At 43.4% G+C, this 5000-nt stretch overlaps 1 protein-coding gene and 1 long non-coding RNA gene across 2 annotated transcripts in view; one reads left to right on the top strand and one right to left on the bottom strand.

Annotated features, from left to right (window-relative positions):
- LOC135110525 (kin of IRRE-like protein 1) overlaps positions 1 to 5000 on the bottom strand; it is a 92699-nt gene that overhangs the window by 32760 nt on the left and 54939 nt on the right.
- Positions 1 to 5000, top strand: part of LOC135110526 (uncharacterized) — a 67451-nt gene that overhangs the window by 5292 nt on the left and 57159 nt on the right. The gene's annotated exons all lie outside the window — the stretch shown is intronic.

Consider the following 5000-nt stretch of genomic DNA (forward strand, 5'->3'; position numbering starts at 1 on the left):
AGGAAATGTGTCTGTAGAGGAGTTAGTGAAGGTAATGCAGGCGTAGAGGAGGAGGAGGAGGAGGAGAGGAGAGAAACAGCAGTAGGAGATAATGGAGGATAAATGTGGGAAGGAACAGGAGGAGGAATAGGAGGAAAAGAATCTGGGAGAGGAAGAGAAGGAGGAGGAGGAGGAATGTGAAGATAAGTGAAGGTCAGAATAAAAGAAGGTGAAGAGAGATGAAGATAAGAAAGGAGGAAGAACGAAATGTAGAAAAGAGAAAGGGAAGAGAAAAAAATAAAAGGTGAAGGATGAGGAAGGAAAATACGAGTAAAACAAAGTGAAGGAAGCGGAGGAGGAGAGAAGGCATGGAGAACACACAAAAGAAAACGAAAATAAGGAAGAAAGATAAACGAACAAAAAAGGAGAGATAAGAATTTAACACGAAAAAAGGAGAAGGAGTAGGAAGAAGAAGAACCAAAAGAAAAAAAAACAAAGAAATGAACAATAAAATTAGAAAAGAGAAAGAAGAGAAAACAGAGGAAAAATACGAGAAGAAGGAATGCAGAGAATAAATTTAAAACGAAAATGAAAGAATAAAAAAAAAAAACAAGGTCAGGTGACACGTAAAGGAGGAGGAGGAGGAAGAAGAAGAAGAAGAAGAAGAAGAAGAAGAAGAAGAAGAAGAAGAAGAAGAAGAAGAGGAGGAGGAGGAGGAGGAAGAAGAGGAGAGATGCATTTAGGGTCATAACTAGATAAAGATTGATTGGGTTAGGAAGACAAAGAGATAAGGGGTGTTTATGGAGCTAAGTAAAAGGAAGAGGAGGAAGAGGAATGTATTTAGGGGATGAACCTCAAAAAATACATGAGACTGAAAGGACAAAGAGAGGATGAAGTGTATATACTGACTGAGGTCAGTATATACAGTCTCAGGTCAGGGTTCCTCAGTCTCAGGTCAGGGTTCCTCAGTCTCAGGTCAGGGTTCCTCAGTCTCAGGTCAGGGTTCCTCAGTCTCAGGTCAGGGTTCCTAGTGAACGGACGTGATTAGTGAGCAGTGACCTGACGCTAATATAGCTGGCTAGTGTAGACATGGCGCCTTGTGTTGCTGAGTCGACAGGTTGTGTTAGTTCTCCTGTTCTCGAGGCCTTCGTTGCGAAGGTCTCAGAGGTGGAGGCTGAGTTCCATCGAAGGATCTCGGAGGTGCAGGCTGAGTTTCGTGAGAGGATCTCAGACCTGCAGGCTGAGTTCTGTGAGAGGATCTCAGCACCTGTGGGAGGGTCGTGCCCCACCGTCACCTTACCTAGTAAGGCGACGGAGGAGCAGTGGTCGGTTGTGTGCAGGGGAGCCAAGAGGGTGAAGGTGCTCAGGGCACCTTCCGTGGAGACGAAGAATCCCTTCAATGTGCTGGAGGAGGGGAAGAAGAAGGAGGTGGACAGGGCTGGAGGAGGCAAGAAGGAGGGGGCAGATGCAGTTACCCTGCCCCAAGGTAGAGTGCTTGTGTTTGGTGATAGTCAGGTTAGGCACTTAGATAGTGCGTTCTGTGCTAGGGATAGGAAGCGTAGGTCGAGGGTGTGTTTGCCGGGGGCCGGGATAGGGAAGGTAGCTGATAGGCTAGACACGTGCTTGGAAAAAGATGGGACCAAGCCCATTGTTTTTCTCAGTGCGGGAGGAATGACCTTGGCAAGGTCAGGAGTGAGGAGCTTATCAGGAGGTTTCGACAGGCTTTGGACAGGATTAGGGAGAAGGGAGGGATCCCCGTGGTATGTGGTGTCTTGCCGAGGAGGGGAGTTGGTGCTGAGTGGCTGTCCAGGGCTATTACAGTGAATCGCAGGCTCGCGAATCATTGTAGGAGTAATGGATGGACGTTCATCGACAACTGGGACCTTTTCTATGGCAGGGACACCTTGTACGCCAGGGATGGAGTGCATTTGTCACGCCAGGGTGTTCGTGTTTTGGCCGAAACACTCGAGCGGGAGGTAACTGCACTCCAGCACTTTTTTCGTTAGTCGGGAGGGAAGAAGGGGTAGTGAGGAGAAGGCAAGGGGCAAATTAGTTAAATCTAGAAAGGAAGCTAGCTTAGGGATGGTGAGAAATAGCTTAAGTGTTTACTACACAAATTGTAGAAGTATTCTGAATAAAATAGACTTGCTTAGAGGAATAGCGAGTGTAGAGAAATTTGATATCATCGCTTTAACTGAAACTTGGTTAGATATGTCAGGAAAAGTATTTAATCCAGAGGTTAAGATAGATGGGTATACAATGTTCTATAAAGATAGAGAAAACAGGAGAGGAGGAGGTGTCGCGTTATACGTTAGGGACACATTACAGTGCTGTATGAACAATAGAATTAAAACAGATAACAAAGCAGAGTCGATATGGGTAGATATTAAGGAAGGATCGCAGTCAGTAGTACTAGGGGTAGTTTACAGACCACCGACCAGTACAGAGGAAAATAACACCTCACTGTGGCAGGAATTAAATAGAGCAGGCAGGTACAGTCAGGTATGTGTGGTAGGAGATTTTAATTTTAGGAATATCGACTGGAGTCTGATTGTGGGTAACAAGGAAGCAGAGGAATTCCTTAAGGTAATTCAGGATAATTTTTTAAAACAGGTAGTCGTAGAACCCACAAGGGGGAATAATATTCTAGATTTAATTCTTACTAACAGGGAGGAAGCAGTCACGCAGGTAGAGGTTGGAGGACAGCTAGGTAACAGTGACCATAGGGAAATTAGGTACAATCTAGAATGGGAAGAAACTGTTAGAAATAAAAACACTTGTAAAATACCTGACTTTAGGAGAGCAGATTTTGAAGAATTAAAAAGGTACCTCCAAGGAGTGGACTGGCAAAGGATGCAGGGTGAGGTCAGGTCAGGGACGGAGTTCAGAGAGATAAGGCAGGATGAGGGAGGTGAGGTGAGGCTCCAGAAGGGAGGAGGAAAGAGGAAGGGGAGATAGGTGTGAGTATCTTGGAATGTCAGGTCATGGTGAAATGAGAGAGGTAAGGTCGAGGCGAGTTGATGAGGGAGGGGAGAGGATGGTAGGGAACGAGATGAGGGGTTTAGGTGAAGTAAATGTAGATGAATTGTATAAATATTTCGTAGATAAAGTTCATACAGGTCAATTAGCAAATATCCCATATAAAACAATAAGATCACAAAAAAATGACCCTAAATGGATGACTGCTAGGTTAAAGCATTATATAGGGCGTAAGAGAAGTGTATATAAGAGATTAAAGGCAGGTGAGGAAGTTTTAAGGACACAGTATAATGAATTAGTTAGAACAGTCAGGAAGTTAACGAGGAAAGCTAAGGACAATTATGAATTAAAGGTAGCCAGCCAGGCGAAGACGGACCCCAAGGGATTTTATCAGGTATACAGGACGAAAAATAAGGATACTGTAGGTCCATTAAAGGCAGCAGATGGGGAGCTGGTTAGTTCTGGGGAGGAGATTAGTAAACTTCTAAATGATTATTTTTTAACTGTCTTCACTCAGGAAAACATGCAGGATATGCCAGATAGTGAACAGGTGTTTAGAGCAGATGAGTATGAGAAGCTGACGGATATTTCCATAACTAGGGAGATAGTGGAGCAGGAGATAGATAGGCTAAAAAAGTTCAAGTCACCAGGACCTGATGAAATATATCCCAGAGTACTGAAGGAATGTAAAAAGATTATTAGTGAGCCGTTAGTTTCTGTCTTTAGGAAATCACTGGAGTCGGGTGAGGTACCAGTAATGTGGAGGCAGGCTAATGTAGTACCCATCTTTAAGAAAGGGGATAAAACTTTAGCGTCTAATTATAGACCTGTCAGCTTAACTTCAGTTGTAGGTAAAATGTTAGAGTCAATAATAGCCAGGAACATTAGGGAACATTTAGACAAACATAACTTGATAAATCAGTCACAGCATGGCTTCACGAAGGAAGTCTTGCCTGACAAACTTGTTAAGTTTTTACAGTAAGGTGTACGAGGCAGTAGATAATGGTGATAGTTATGATATCTTATATCTGGACTTTAGTAAAGCATTCGACAAGGTGCCCCATCAAAGGCTCCTGAGAAAGGTTAGGGCGCACGGGATAGATGGGAAGGTGTTAGGTTGGATAGGGTCATGGCTTGGTAACAGGCGACAGAGAGTGCTAATAAACGGCACGAAATCCGAGTGGGGTCATGTCATTAGTGGGGTGCCACAGGGATCAGTATTAGGGCCATTATTATTTCTAATATATATCAATGACTTGGATAGTGGAATTAGTAGCGATGTTAGTAAATTTGCGGATGACACAAAGATAGGTAGATTAATTAGGTCAGAAGCGGATGCCATCGCCTTGCAGACAGACTTAGATAGAATGAATGAATGGACGGATAGATGGCAAATGCAATTTAATATCAATAAATGCAAAGTGCTTAGCGTAGGTAGAGGAAACCCACACAATAGGTACACATTAAACACCCAAACTCTGGTAGGTACAGGGTACGAGAAAGATTTAGGAGTTATAGTTAGCTCTGAACTCCGTCTAGGGAAACAATGCATAGAAGCCAGAAACAAGGCAAATAGGGTACTAGGATTCATTTTTAGGAGTGTTAAAAGTAGAAGGCCGGAAGTAATATTAAAGTTATACTTGGCGCTGGTCAGACCTCATCTAGACTACGCTGTGCAGTTCTGGTCCCCACATTACAGGAAAGATATAGGTCTATTAGAATCAGTACAGAGGAGAATGACTAAAAGGATCCAGGGGATGAGGAGTATTCCTTACGAAGCGAGGTTGAAGCGGTTAAATTTACATTCTCTAGAGAGACGTAGGTTAAGAGGGGACCTGATAGAAGTCTTTAAGTGGTATAGGGGTTATAACAAGGGAGATGTAAGCAAAATTCTTAGGATCAGCAACCAAGGTAGAACAAGAAATAACGGGTTCAAGCTTGAAAAATTTAGGTTTAGGAAGGAGATAGGAAAAAATTGGTTCTCAAATAGAGTGGTAGATGAGTGGAACGGACTCAGTAATCATGTAGTTAGTGCCAGGACA

Source organism: Scylla paramamosain, chromosome 20, assembly GCF_035594125.1.
Source record: "Scylla paramamosain isolate STU-SP2022 chromosome 20, ASM3559412v1, whole genome shotgun sequence".
Taxonomy (NCBI): Eukaryota; Metazoa; Arthropoda; class Malacostraca; order Decapoda; family Portunidae; genus Scylla; species Scylla paramamosain.